This window comes from Chelonia mydas, chromosome 5 (assembly GCF_015237465.2).
Source record: "Chelonia mydas isolate rCheMyd1 chromosome 5, rCheMyd1.pri.v2, whole genome shotgun sequence".
Lineage (NCBI taxonomy): Eukaryota > Metazoa > Chordata > Testudines > Cheloniidae > Chelonia > Chelonia mydas.
In genome coordinates, this window is record NC_051245.2 from 47,316,652 (window position 1) to 47,332,542 (window position 15,891).

The window sequence follows — 15,891 nt, forward strand, 5'->3', positions numbered from 1 at the left end:
TACCGCTTTTTTCCCTACATATCCGCCAGGATAGACTCACCCCAGTTCAACCCTCCACTGACCTGGAGAGACCTGCATCCTCATCTCTTCCCCCTCCCCCCAACCATGGGAGTCAATCGGTTAGGGGAGAACTGACCACATCATCTCCCTACTGACCACTCAGGCAAACACCAGAGAGGGCCAACTCCCCTCTTACCCAGCCCTTGCACATCCACAGAGCATATAGTAACTTGCCTGCCACCATTAAGGCAGATGTGAAGAACACCTGCTGTGTGGGAGAGCCATGTAAACAGAAGCAGTGGAAGCTACCTAAAAGTGGGAGGGCCCCTGCTGCCTGAACTATGGGCCTGCCCTTCTGTGCCGCCCCTTCCACCCAAAGCCCTGCCCCTGTGCCAGCCTTTCCCCCTTAAGCTTATTGTGGGCCTGAAGATCACGGGACTATATTGAACGATGTGGAGAAAAGAATGGTCTTTTGGGACAATGTGTGTGAATTGGATCTCCTGGGAAATATTTTGTGGAGGGGAATGGAAATTCCCCACCCCCGATATGTAAAACCCAGCCTTCTGAAGCTACATTCTGAGGAGTGGGCCTTTGTCTGCTGATTGTTCCTGGAATCTGAAGTTCAAAGTCCCACGCTGTACACAGTAAAGACTGAACTATTCATGGTTGTGAAGTTCTAAGGCTGTAACCAACTTGTAACCACAGCAAAACCCCTTTGTGGAGTTTGAAGGACTGACTTCTATCAGAGCCATTGCTGTGATCTCTGGTAAGCTCATTAACATGTGTGTAGGTTCTTTTATTTTTTTTAATATGTTTTCTCTGTAATCCTTTCACCTTAAGAATAAACGTGCTTGCTTAAAAAAGGCTGAGTGCTAACTTATAACTGCTGCAATTACAGCTGTTCATGAGCTTCTTAAAAAAAGCAAAGCACAGACAGTGGCCTATTTAGGCAGTCTGGCTTGCAGGAGATATTGCAGAATAGGCAGGGAACTGTGCAGCTTGGAAAAACCCTGGTCAGGAGTGAGAGAGATGTGGGACTCCTTGCCCAAGAGAAGTCATGGATGAGGAGCCAGAAGCCTAGAGTAGGTGCCCTCAAGTAACCAGAGAGGGGGAATAAAGGTGCATCTAGCTCCTTGATTATGAATGAGATATGGGTCGTTAGACCAACCTGGAAACCTGTTGGAATGGCAGACTACACCCATTTAGTATAGGGGTTGTCCATAAATTATGTAACACTTAAGAGGGTGGGTGGGTCCTTAATGGTGCTTGTTTGTTTCAGTGTTACAAAGCGTTACAAGCCATAGGTCTTGGAAAATCACCAGAAATGTGTTACCTAATTTATAGACAGCCCTACACATAGTGTAGAGTTTTTGTGACTTCTTTTTGTTTTGACTCAAATGAAGGATGGAGGAGGCTTTATTAGTGAAAGTCTAATCTCAGCCAGTAGGCGGTACAGTACTCACTAGTGTCTTTCATTAAGTCCCTGGGCTAACTTTATTGAAATCAGTGAAATTATATTGCTGTGTGATTAGCTCTTAAAGTCTTATCTAGATCTGCTGTTCACTGATTTGCAAGCAGTGGGTTACTGGTTGTATTGTGGCTTTGTGTGTATTGTGTCCTGGCTGTGTTCTCACATACATTCTTGGGAAATAAACAAGTATTACTACACTTTGTTACTATGCAAGAGATCAATGAAAATGAGACACTTATTTCATAGATTATTTAAATTTTGAGTAGTAAGACACAAACTCACTAGTCACATACTTTGATAAGATTCTAGTTAATAAAGAGAATGTAACTGTTGCAGCTTATGGGATAGGGACAGATTTTCTATCCATGAAAGTATCCCATGCTTCGTAAGTTATACAACGAAGGAAATCAAATGGAACTTTCCTTGGTATAACGACATAGCAGCTAAACTCACAAAGGCAAAAAATAAAAAGATTAGAGTCCCAGACAATGAATGGCTTGTAGTTCGTTCCTACCCACTTTTGTGTATCCATTGAAGTTATTTACATTTTATATTGTATGAAATCACCAGGGCTTTGGGAAAAGTTTTGTCCTTTTATCAGTGTTGGTGAACTTGGGGCATGCGTGCCTGCACTAACACATAGTATAGGTATATCATGCTGCTAAGTGTCTCAAATGGAGTTCTAGTCCTTTGGGAGAGGATTGTGCAGACAGGGACAGACGGTGTGGTCTGATGTGATGCAATTCCAGTGAATATTCTGAAGTTATTGAACAAAGATTCATGGACTCTATGGTATTTTTCTTAAATCCCTGCTTTGCATGTGCATTTGCTTCCTCAATAGATTTTAATGCCAGAAGGGACCATTGTGGTCATCTAGTCTGACCCCCTGCATAATACAGCCCATAGTATTTCATCCAGTATTTCATTGTACTGTGCGTTCACTTGTTACAGTGTTGCCAGATCTCACTATTTGATCACAAATCTCACAATATTTGGTGTCCGTCCTAAAGCCCCAACATCAGAAGTCATATGATTCCATGAAAATCTCTACTTTTTTTTTTTTTTTAAAACAAAAGTTCCAGGCCTCATGCTTGTGGAGTAAAGCTTGAAAGCAAACCCTACAGGTTCCAAAGCAAATAAGGAGAAGCTAATGTTTACTATCTTAAAAAACTCTGTGACTTTTTAGCCAGGCTCATGACTTTCTGAGGCCTGACTCCTATATTTTTGAACATTTGAGGTTGGCAATACTGCTTGCACTAATATTTCCAGTTTCAATTACATTAGTTGCTTGATCTGCTCATAGTAAACATTGCCTCATTATTTGTGCCTGCATTTACATGTGAAATATTAACTAAGTACATCTTTAAAAGGCAGCCGTAGAAATTTTAGCTGTTAGCATTATTTAAATGTATCCCTTTCAATGTAATGGGTGAATGAGACTCCCCATCACACGTCATTCATCAGTATCACGTGACATACCATTAACAATATCGCAGAAATGTTCCATGTAGCTAAACCCACCATCTCTCCCCATTTCCCCTTGAAATGAATGGACTTCAGCAACAGTTTTGACAACACTCTTGTCTACAAGTTATAAAACATCTGGAAAATTAGACTAAATGGATAAACCAGTTCTATGTAATAATATGGATCTGGCATCCATACAACCGCTGTATAAAGCATGGGTTTTTTTATGGACCAGATGTGGTATTTATGTGTTATGAAGAACAGAGGCATGTTCAGTCATGCTTTTTATTGCATTTAAATGCAAGGTATATTTTAATAACTCTCAAAGGGAATTGTATCCCATTGATTAGAAACTGTCAATGTGTCAGGTATAAACCTGAAAAAGTGAGTGAATCTGTCTGAAAACTGCAGATATAATTTAAGCTGACATTAAACTATGCACTTATTGTGAGATGGCTTTAAAAAAAAGAGAACTCTACTAATAAATTTCCATTTACTATTCCAATGAATGGGATCCATGAATCCTTTGATCTTCAGTTGTTTATGTCCTTACTAGGCCTGTGTTCTGTTAAATTTACAACTCTATGAAATAATTATTCCTTTATGTTTATTCTCCAGCCTTTCACATTTTCTCATTAAGATAATAACTTTGCATGTAAGCCACCTGCACAATCTCTGTTTTTACAGTCCTGCATGGGGTTTCAGTGGAATGAATTTAAAATGTTTGATAGAAAAGCTACTCCATCCACCTCACTTTTATGACTGCTATTTCCCAAGCTGACTTTAAAAGTAGATAGCATTGATATGCTTATTTTCTAGTCCTCTTTGGCTCTCTTCACCATCTAAGATCTCTGCTATCGTCAGTCTTACTCGTAGTACTTTGATAAGGACAGTGCCCAACTCTGCAACTCCTTGACTCTGGTCTGTTTCCCAGTTACACAACACATTCCCACTACTATCTTTCTTCTTTGCGGAAGTCTCTTTTGTTCTATGTCCTTTATTCCATTTTCATTATTCTTAATTGAGCTCTCAATTTCTAATTAGAGCTAAGTGAATAACTGACTTCTGGTTTCGGTAGCCATTCTTGCCACGATGAAACAACAACAGAAATTCATGTGGGTTGAATGAAACTTTTCAAATGTCAATTTGAAATGTCATTTCGAAATGTGATCTCAATTTGAAATGTTGATCAAAACAAAATGTCGAAATCAGTGCCGGGTTTACAATGGCGGCAGTTGGGCCACGGAGCCGGGCCCATGCGCAGAAGGGGCCCTGGCCTGCTCCGATTGCGCTGCACTCCGAGACCCCACCCGCCCGCTGGCTTCCCCCAGCCCACCACTTGCTCCTCTCGGCCTGCCCACCACCAGGCCAAGGACTCCTCTCCACCCTCTGGCCCCACCCACCAGCTCCTCTCTGCCCCCTGGCCAGACCCAGTGCACCCCCCCTCCGGACAGTCTCTGCTTCCCACCAAATGTGGGGCCCCACCTGTCACCCAGGAGCTGAGCCGCCTGGGATTGGTGCAGAAGCCTGGACAGTCTTGGCCAGTTGGGGGGACAGACAGTGGGGGGGGCTTAGCGGGGCCCCCCCAGGCAAGTGGGTCCTGAGGGAGCCTGGCTGGGCAGGCCCTGACCTGGCTGATCGTGCCATTCCCGAGGGGCCAGAGTGATTCCCTGCCCCGGGACCAGCCCTGGCTTTGCTGCCGGCTCAACCCGGCAGACAGTCACCTCCCAGCAGGGTTAGTAAGTGTGGCCGGGAGGCAGGGCATGAGGGAGTGTGTGTCTGGGGGGGTGCTGTACTGTGAGGGGGTGGGGAAAAGGTGTGTTTTGGGGCACTAGAGAGTGGGGATTCTGTGGGGGGTGCTGGGCAGTTGTGGTGGGGCTGTGGGCAGGGGTGGTGTAGTGCAGGGTGTTGTGCATTTGTGGAGAGGGGCTGGCTGGGCCACTGGGCATAGCGGGTCTGGAGGGCTCAGGCCATAGGGCGTTGGGGAGGGGTGTTCATGTTGGGCAAGGGGGGAGGTGTTGTGTGGCGTGGCATGGGGACCTCTGTCCCTGAGGGACAGGGCCGAGTGGGCTGCTAGGCATCTGTCAACGGCCGATTTGTAAATAGTGCCCTTGTACTAGGTGGGCGGAGCGGGGCCGCCCCTTCCATGCCATGCCCCATTGCCCATGGCTGGCCCCTTGCTCTGGGGACTGACCTCCCTCTGCCATGCTCCATTGCTTTCATGGGGGCCCACAAATACGTTCGGCACTGAGCTCATAAAAGGTTGATCCAGCCCTGGTCAAAATAGTTGGTTTCAACATTTTCAAAATGAACCATTTTGACATTTCTGAAATTTTCTCTCGCTCTCTTTTTAGCCCATGTCTGTGAATAGTTTCATTGCCTGCCAAAATGCATTTTTTAGCAAATTTACAGTTTGCTGAAAACTCTTTGCCCCATTCTGTTTTTAATCTCTTTTGAACCTTTTTTTTTATTACATTTTTAACTGGACCAAACCAATACAACCTCAAGAACAAATACCAAACACACTAGACGTGTAGTTCAAAATGACTGTTTTATAGACCACTCTAAGGAAAATGCATGAAGTGAGAGCAGGCTGAACTTGTGTAAGTTACAAGTATACAAAATATCAGTACAGTACTCATAGCACATCTCTCCTTATGCTTTTACTGTGGAAAACAGACAGGGGAGATGTTGGCTTGGCTGCTGTGGAATCTTCTTCTTTAAACTTTATAAATGGAACCCAAGTGACATTATAATTTGCATATGTATCTTTCATGGGGGTGAAGGACAGAAATCTTGCCGCCATCCTTGAGCCTGAACTTGCTTTTTCCTTCTACATTTTTCTTGTGTGTACTTCTATCTATTACAACCTCCACAGCATGGCCAGATTTCTTTCTAGCTTTAGCTCTGGCTCTGCTGAAATCCTTATTCATAATTTAAGGCAAACTACCAGTGATGACAATGAGAGCTTGAACAAAAATAGTGAATTGCTCAGCATTTGGCCCGCTGTTTGCAATTTAATATACAAGGCTTCCAGGAATGCAACACGGAAACTGAGAGTTACAACTAGGAATTATATGACAAAGATCCTTAGAAAATAGGAGTAACATAACATTGAATCATGATCCAAAGTTGCCCTAGGACATACTGCCCAGGGTGAGTAGATGATACACATTTGGAAATAGAGTTGTACTTGCTGAAAAAAATTCCAATATTTATTGTGAAATGTCTTGGGGGGAAGGGGGAAACCACTTTTAAATGATAAGGAAACCCTAGAAAATTTCAGTCTTCAAAGAAAGTGAAATATATTTAAAGTGGATTCTGAATTGTAGGAGCTCTGGAATGATTTTGATTGCATCTGAATGGTAATAACAGGTTTCCAAGTAGCAGCCGTGTTAGTCTGTATTCGCAAAAAGAAAAGGAGTACTTGTGGCACCTTAGAGACTAATAAATCTGAATGGTAATACTGTTTTCTTTGTAATAAACACCATTAACAGATGTTCCTTCCTGTCTTGAAAGCTTATAAACAATCTCTTTTGTTCTCTGAGTTCTAAAGATTGTGTACTGTATGTGCAGCAAAGGAAATCATGTGATGTATTACTTAATACCTCACACATCTTTTGGTCAGTGCAGCTACTGCTGTTACCTGGGATGTTCTGTGTAAAGATAGTCTGCATTATATTTACTGAAACTAGTAGAAGGTGTCAGAAAGTGATTCTATTGGTCAACATAGTGAAAATACCAATTCAGAATTAAAAACAGACGTCACAAAGTAGTCAGAACTTTCCGTCTTTGTTTTTCACTGCTGGTGACTTTGAATGCACATGGCCACTGAACCCCTGACTCCAGGGAGGGATATTACTTCAGTAGGAGCAAGGGGCCTAACACCGGGGGCAGAGACTGGAACTGAGAGAATCCTTGGGGAAGAGGCTAGGTAGAGGCAAGTGCTGGGCTCAGGTTGGGGATAGATGGTCTAAGAATGAGGTAGCTACCCAGCTGAGATGTTGGGGTGTTGTTTGTGTTCTGCTTTGGCTTTTCTGTTAATAAATCAGACCCCCTCTGAGTGGTGCTCTTCAGCATCGACTGGTCTCTTTGGAGTTGTTGAGACCTTTGGTGAGGGGGGAAATGAAATAAGGGCTCATTTGCAACACAACACCTGCCTGCAAAGGGATGTGCTGGGGCAGCTTGGAATGATGACACTGTGCCAAGTGCTGCTCTGGCACAGCTGAAGAGGCTGCTTAATATGATGAGCGCTGGCTTGCCATATGCTGAATTTTTGAATGATCAACTTAAAAGAATGCCTGTCCCCACTATTAACCCTGTACGCTGAGGGACTCAAGTGAAAATTCACGAATTGTTACAGAACTGAAGATGATTTTTCTATAACAGATGCAGTTTGGATTTTTTTTTTAAAATAACAAATTGCAGTGTGTTTTCTCACCTCTTAAAATCATTTGCATGTAATAACAGCATGGAGCCTAATTAGGTCGATTAGCATGCAGCCTACCAAAGGCTGATTGTTGGTTCAACAGCAAATGTAAAATGTTTGGCTTCTGAAAGAGAGGAAAACCTTTATTAAAACAAACTCTCACATGGGGGCTCAGTGCTCTTGTGGGCAGTGGTCTAGTCTGTCAGCTCTGTAGACTTGGGCTTGAATTTCCTCTCTGGTTAAAAAGTGATTGGGTGGTCTGCTCGTAAGGCCTGAGCCTGCTCCCTTTGAAGACAGTGGATGATTTTTCCATTGACTTTACTGGGAGCAGGATTGGACTCATCACAAAATCACTCCATAATGTTTCATGAGTGGCAGTCTCTCTGCTTAAGAGGGACCTAGGAATAGACCAGTAAAGGTGCTGAAATTTGGCAAACTCCCATTGGCTTCAGAGGAGCTGGGATTTGTTCTTAAATGAATATTGACTACAAATTTATTTCAGAAATTTGAGTTAAATTGGTTCAAACTGGTGTAGCTAGATTGGAGTGGACAAACTATGGCCTACAGACATCAACAGATCAGACCAATCTTTCGACAGCTCCATCCGTCTGTATGGTACCTACTAAAATAAAAGGAGTTGGAGATTGGATTACATAAATATTGTGATCTTAGTCACACCTTTGCAAACTTACTGAAGTCAATGGAATTGCAAGGACATGACTGAGGTTATGTCTACACTAGCACTTTTATTGGTATAACGTATGTCACTCAGGGGTGTGAAAAAACACCTCTCTGAGTGACGAAAGTTACACCGACAGAAGTACCAGCGTGGACAGGACTATGTAGCTATCACTGCTCATTGGGGATGGTTTAGTTATGTTGACAGGAGAGCTTTCTCCCGTCCGCATAGAGCGGGTACACAGGACATCTTACAGGGCGCAGCTGCATCAGTGCAGCTATGCCACTATAAGGTCTCTAGTGTAGACATGGCCTAAGTGTAGACGCTCACCAACTCCCTGAAGCTCCTCTCATCTTTATAGACCAAATATTGTAAAACTAGGAGGAGCTGCTCAAAGAAATGGCATTTCCAAACTGACTATACTGGGATGGAGGGAGGGAAAAAAGGACACACGAGGATGGAGAAACACACAGAGGGCGAGAAAGAGGTGGAGGAAAACAGTGCCATAGTCATGGGTGTCTTATGAATGATTATTTATTTTGTTGTATTGATTGATTGATTGGAAAACTCCCATTTACTTCATTGAGCCAGGATTTCATTCTCTTTAATAACTTTATGTTTACTCATATTGCTGTTAAAAGATTGTCCAAACAATCTATTTATGATCAAGCCTCATAATCTTGGGCAATATTCTGTATTATGCGGAAATTTTTGGTGTGTGTGTGTGTGTGTTTGTTGGTGGGTTTTTTGTGGGTTTTATACCATAAGAGGGCGCTCTTGTTTCACTCAAATATATAAAAATACAATTTCACTTGCAGGTATCTTCATATCCAGTATATTCAGCAGCAGTGCTATGTGGTGGCGGGAGAAGAGCAGGTAATCTAGGTACAGAACTCTCAGTCTGGGTTTTGTGGGTTATCACCATTGAAAAGTGATATTGAGTGTCTAGCAAGTAAAAGATTCCTTGAGTTTGTTAAGTCATTTAATTGATTGGATAATCTGTTTTGTCATGTAAAACACTAGTCTTGGTTTTGTAATCCTTTGAGCAAACCTGGGTAAATGATAAGACAGAGTAAAGAAAAACTGGACTTCTGAAAAATAAAGCAGTTTAAATGTTAGCCTTCATGTAAATTTACTTCAGAATGTTAGTGACAAAATTCCATGTAGTTTCTTGCTTCAGATACTGAGAGTTTTTTGTGTCTTTTTTTAATTCCATTTTCTACACAATGTGCCTGTCATCTCTAGGTGCACTAAGATTAAAAATTTAAAACCATATTCCATATATTATTCATTTGCTTAGAATTACATACAATGACATAGTTTGGTAAAATATAAAAAATGGTAACTGCAGCAGTTCATCAGACTGCATAAATCAGATTCAGGTAATATGGTTCTTTCTAACTCCAAAGACAAATCTTTACTAGACTCACTCAATGTAATATTGTGAGATCACCTATTTTTTCAAACTTTTTTTGTCAACTTTATCAGTCTGTTCGACAAGATACTGCGTTAACATCAGAGGAGAGTACTATATGCTTTCCAGCCAGGTTTTTCTTTGGCTTGTTTTTATTTTGGTCTGACCTTGCTGACAGTGAAGTCAATCTGAGCAGAAGCAAGCCCTTTCTTCACATGATCTTATCAGATATTTCATACTTCATCAGATTACACCTTACTGTTGTTGCCCCTTGTAGTAGGCTGGAATAGGTAATGAAAGACTGTAATGTAGTTACGACATAGAATGAGAAGCCAAGAGACCCTGTGTTTTATTCATCTCTGCTACAGACTACCTGCATGATCCCGAGCAATTTACTCGATCTTTCTGTTCTTCTCAGATTCCACATCTGTAAAATAGGCGTAATACTTACCTACTTTGTAAGGCATAATTGATTGACATCTGGACAGCACTTTGTGGTCCCTGCTCTATAGCAGTCAAAGGTATTGTAATTATTGTGCTGTAATTGTTTCTTAACATCAACATGGTAATATGTTAATATTGGAACCTCACTGATTGATTCCCAACAAACAGAAGGAAAAATAGGTCAAATGTATTCAGACAAAAGAAAAACAGAAGTGCTGTCCAGAGTGCATCTGTCATAGAAGTACAAGTGGATTTTGTTTTGTACATGCAGAAAGCTGTCGTTTGCATGCAATTCTTCCTGTACGATGTGCAGCTATGCAGTTTGCACTCCACACATTGTTCACATGAAAAATGCACTTACTAAATTGGCATGCATAATTGTTGAGGCTATGTTTGAAAAACTGACAGGTAATATGTATGCTTGGCTGTTTCTCCACACCTCATCTGTATATGTCAAAGACCATTAGTGCAAATTAGAACAAAATGCTGCAAATTTGTTGATTTGAACTTCAGGGTGTTCTTTCATGTATCATTGGAGACATATTGGTGCTTCACATGTATTCGTTAGTTAAAGATATCAGCTTGGCTACATTTGCAAGTAGGTGGCTGCACTACAGAATTGTCCAGTTAAATGCCGTTTAGTTAGACAGTACTTGTCAGGCAAGCAATTCAGAATGCAGATTTTTAAAATGCACTATGCTAATTTTAATGACACAGCTATAAGCAGTTTTTCCATCCAGAATTGTGAGATGAAGAGACTTGTGCATTTTCTGGCCACTAACAATGTATGTTAAAGATGTGCCTATATTCACAGAAGAACATATTGGTGAACACCTTCTGGGGTCATTTAGCAGGCATAGGTTAGTGCTTTCTTTCATTTGTCTGCTTTATTCCATTATGAAAATCTAGTATTTCCTCCTCCGTGTATTCAAATGAAATGAATCACTTGCCTTTGTGGTTCTGTTTGAGTGAACTTTAGAATCTATGTAGAGTTAAAGGTAGATTCTAAAAAGACTTTGTCCAGAAAAGTAGTAGGTAAATTTCCTTATGTAATAGCGTTGCCAGGTGTCCAGTTTTCAGCTGGAACGCCGTTCGAAAAGGGACCCTGGTGGCTCCAGTCAGCATCGCTGACCAGGCTGTTAAAAGTCTGATTGGCAGGGCTGGCAGGCTCCCTATCTGGCTCCCCGGAAGCAGCGACATGTCCCTCGGCTCCTAGGAGGAGGTGTGGCCAGGGGGGCTCTGCGCACTGCTCTCACCTCGGGCACCAGCTCCACAGCTCCCATTGGCCAGGAACCGTGGCCAGTGGGAGCTGCGGGGGCTGTGCCTGCGGGTGGAGGCAGCATGTAGAGCCACCTGGCCGCGCCTCCGCCTAGGAGCCAAGGGACATGTTGCCTCTTCCGGGAAGCTCCACAAGGTAAGTGCTGCCCAGAGCCCCCTCTCCCACATCCAAATTCCCTCCCAGAGCCCATACCCCCTTCCACACCTCAACCCCTTGCCTCAGCCCAGAGCTACCTCCCACACTCCAAACCCCTGAGCTCCACCTCCCAGCCCGGAGCCCCTTCCTGCACCCCAAACTCCTCATCCCTGGCCCACCCTGGAGCCTGTACCCCGAGCCGGCACCCTCACCCCCTGCTGCACCCCAACCCCCTGCCCAAGCCTGGTGAAAATGAGCAAGGGTGGGGGAGAGCAAGTGACAGAAGGGAGGGAAATGGAGTGAGTGGAGGGGGAGGGGTGGGGGAGGGACGGGGCCTTGGGGAAGGGCAAGAGTGTTTGGTTTTGTGCAATTAGAAAGTTGGCAACCCTATTTTGTAAACGCAAATCATCAATACTCTGGTATTACCATCTCTTTACACTCTTCCAATGCATATTTCAAATTCTTTCTAATTTAATTTAAACCTCATCTCTTTTATATCCCAGTACAGCTGATTATTAAGGGGAGAAAGTATTGCCTGTATTTCTAAACTACTGAGAGTCCTTTTACTAAATTAGGATATACATGAATTTTCATACCACAATGGTTCCTTCTTCAGGTATGGACATGCTCAGACATGCTCTGGAGGCTTGGAAAATTGCCAGAAAATATACAGCTCAAATAAAATAGTGACACTTTCATTTTTACCACTTTCAGCAGTGATCATATCTCTAATTTAATTAAAAAACAGTAACCTAAAAGCAAAAAGAACTTTACAGATGCAAATCAACAATCAGAATAAATGTCTTACGAATGATATTACTAAAAATCATTAAAGCCCTGCCTACCCTACGTGTTTTACCATGCTTAAGGACTATGCTGAAACATGGGAAAATGTGTAGTGCAGAGAGAGAGGCTTAGACACAACTAACTCATCTAAATCAATATTTAAAGCAGAAAGATAATTTGAACTTTTGGAACCTACAAGCTACAACCAAAGTAACCTACAAGCTTTGGTTATTTTTTTTCTCTGAACAGGAATATTTCAAGGTTTCAAACTAGTTTAACCTATAATTATGTAGAATTTCTTCATATGTAAATTGTTTTTCCTTTAAAAGGTCTTATCATACATAGCAATAGAGACTTCAGCAGCATTACAATAACAGTGAATTTCTCTTTCACTCAGGTTATTTAAAAAAATGCTACTGGTATCAATGAAGGATTAAACCTCACAAAGAGCCTGTAATCTTGTGCATAATGCATAAACTATATGGCAAAAATCCAAGGCAGTTGTTTCCTTTATGCACAAGAACAGTAAAGACTCAAATAAATGCTATTAGGGAGTAAGTAAACTCATTTAAAACAAAAAAACAAAAGGGCCCCCCTCCATGAATCCAGTTAAGTTGAAATGGGTGGATGAGGATATTGAAGAGTATATTATACTTAGGAGAACTGCTGGGAAACAGCCTCTGTACTTACTGATGTCCTGGTCTAGCCAAGGATTTCAAAAGTTAGATCTAAACCACAGAAATACCGTATCCATATGACACATTTCATTTCTGTGAAAATACTATGGAATCAGGCGAACACAGCCAGCCAGCTCAGAGCAAAAGCAGAGAATTGAGACTCCAGTGTAGCACTTTCCTATTCTGGTAGAGCTTTCAAAAAGTGTCCCTTTGTTGAAATTCACTTGAGGATGTGCAAAGTTCAGATGGCCTCCGAGGTAGTGTTTTTTCCAGTTGTACCTGGTAAATAGCTCAGCAGTAAAATGGACAAAGTTACATTCACAAAACCTGCTTTAAAATAACACGCTGTGTCTGCCCTGAATCCATGGAATTCTCGGTCGGACTGTCTCTCAATATTTACATGGCCCATACCAGTCACCATACGATCTGAATGCCTCCCAAGTACTCAACAATAGAAATAACAATCTCTCTCTTTCTTCCTTACCAGCCTGAATCAAATCTGAAACTCTGTCCTGAACATACATCCTGGTCAGGGCATTTCCGCTCATATGGAATCACCCACTGTTCGAAGTTGCTGCAGTACCTGTGCACAGTATATAGGGGTTGACCCTGAACTTTGCCAGTGACCTTAATGGGTGCAGGATCAGGGCCTAACCTATCTGAGGGGATATAATGTGAAAGAGGTGGGGAAATAGGTTGAAGGTTCTATAATAAGTAAAGTCCTAAAACTAACTCAGAAAAGATTGAGACAGATACAAAATTCTAAATTTTTAGACATTAGTGCCCCGATATCCACCCATAACAAAATATGCAATTCCATCAGATGTACAAAACCATGCACACCATTTAAATACATGTACAAACTGGTACTTATGAATGTGTAAACAAGTACTTAGACACGCACTCCTTCTGTTTGTCTGTACAAATGTGGCTTTGCACTCAGGTGAAAGTACAGGTGCATTTTTGTGCACTCACGTTAGATAATAATACCAGTAAACTGGAGATAACCAAACTCCTTGATCGTTCAGGGACCTTGCTAGATGACTTATTCCATTCTTTCATTTAATTACCGTTCATCACTAAAAGTCTTTAAGAAAACAACTAGCTAAACCACTGAAGTGATTAATGTAGCGTACGATCTGACTCTAAGAGCTTAGACTAGATCAGTGGATCCCAAACTGTGGTCTGTGGGGTCCTTGCAGGTCCACAGAGCACTGGCTTGTGGTCTGTGAATGGATGGAAGATGACATGGGGATGACTCCTCCACCTATGTCAATTTTCTGCTTCCAGGCTTTTTCTTGCAGTCTGCAGGGCTGTAAAAGATAGCTCTTTCCACTGGGGGCCACTGCTACATAGGAGAAGACGAAATGGGAGCTGCCTGCAGGGACCAGAGTCAACGCTGGGATGGGAGCAACCTGCAGGAGAGAAGCCAGGAGTTGCCAATGGAGCTGGAGCCACTGGTTGAAGAAGGGAACCTAGCATCAGAGGAAATTAAATTTGGAGAGAGCAAGCATAAGAACTAGGCACTAGTCAAAACAGAGCTTCAGTGTGACTTAAGTGGTGCATTGTCTTTGTACTAGTCCTCTGCACAAGGGTTGACCTCTCCTGGTAAGAAGAGGACCAGGTATCAGGTAACTATTTTCAAGGAGTAGAGAAAGGGTGAGAGATATAGGGCAAGTGGAGATTGAGAGGAATTGGAAAATAGCAGATCGGTGAGGGAAACACATTGAAAAGCAGAACTAGTGATTTTTTTAAATGACAAAACACTTCTTGCTTTAAAGATGGTTAAACAACTAAATTCTCTCCTAACATTACTCCTCCATGTTAGCAGCTGCCACAGAGGAACTGAATAATTGTGATGAGCGAAGAGATGATCCACCAGGCACTTCCATGACTATGATGTGGCTCACACAATATGAAACTTGGAGCACTTTTGGACTAGATGCCCAGAGGGCCTTTCCAGCTCTATCCTCCCTAAAAATTAAGGATGGAGTTTGAGTCTTATGCTAACTTGTAATGAAACAAGTATAATTTTCCCCTCCTCCCCAAAATACCCAGTGTTATAAACCTGCCTGGAAAATATCAATATAAAAAGCAAATCCATTTTCATTTGTGGGACTACAAAAAAGCATTTGTAACCATTGCCATATACATTGATTGATAGATTCTTAAAATTATTGCTTAAAAGAAACCAAACTGACTTTTTTTCTATTGTGTCACGTAACATTACATTTTATGGAAACCACATAGTACTAGTATCAGTACAAAGTGGTGTAACTCCATTGATTTCAGTGGGGCTATTGGTGATTTACAGCAGTGCAAATGCCCAGAGACTCAGGCCCCAAAACTCTTAGTTACATTGGTGCAATCCCATTGACTTTGGAGTTTTATCAGTGTTACTGAGATGGAAACGACAAAGGAGGAGAAAGACCTGGGTGCAAAGGAGGAGAAAGACCTTGGTTGATCACAGGATGCCTATGGGCCAACAATGTTATGATGCAGCCATGAAAAAGGCTAATGCAATCCTAGGATGCATCAGGTGAGATATTTTCAGTAGAGATAGGGAAGTACGATTATACATAGGGTGACCACATGTCCCATTTTAAAAGGGACAGTCCCATTTTTTGGGACTTTTTCTTATATATTACCTCCTATTACCCCCCACCCCTGTCCCGTTTTTTCACAGTTGCTATCTGGTCACCCTAATTATACAAGGCATTAGTGAGACCTTGTCTGGAGTACTGTGTGCCGTTCTGGTCTCCCATGCTTAAGAAAGATGAATTCAAACTGGAACATGTGCAGAGAAGGGTTACTAGGATGATCAGAGGAAGGAATACCTAGTTTAGGAGAGGATACTCAAAGAGCTTGGCTTGTTTAGCCTAACCAAATGAAGGCTGAGGGGAGATATGATTGTGCTGTATAAATACATCAGAGGATAAATACTAGGGAGCAGAGGTGACAGGGCGGTGGAGGCTGAGGGGTCACATATCCGCCCTGATATCTGCTAGGGTGGGAGTCGGGAGCCGCAGCTCCACTGCAGAGATATGCCTGGGAAAGGCACCAGCAGCTAGCGATCCCACTGATCCCCAGAAGGTGGCGCCTGGAGCAGG

General features: G+C 42.3%; 1 long non-coding RNA gene across 1 annotated transcript; it reads left to right on the forward strand.

The window, feature by feature from the left end:
* Nucleotides 1-358: 358 nt before the first annotated feature.
* On the forward strand, nt 359-14,949 carry LOC122466073. The gene is made up of 4 exons (XR_006291298.1): nt 359-766; nt 8,865-8,922; nt 10,622-10,764; nt 14,072-14,949. It is a non-coding gene; the product is annotated as an uncharacterized LOC122466073 (long non-coding RNA).
* Nucleotides 14,950-15,891: the final 942 nt, after the last annotated feature.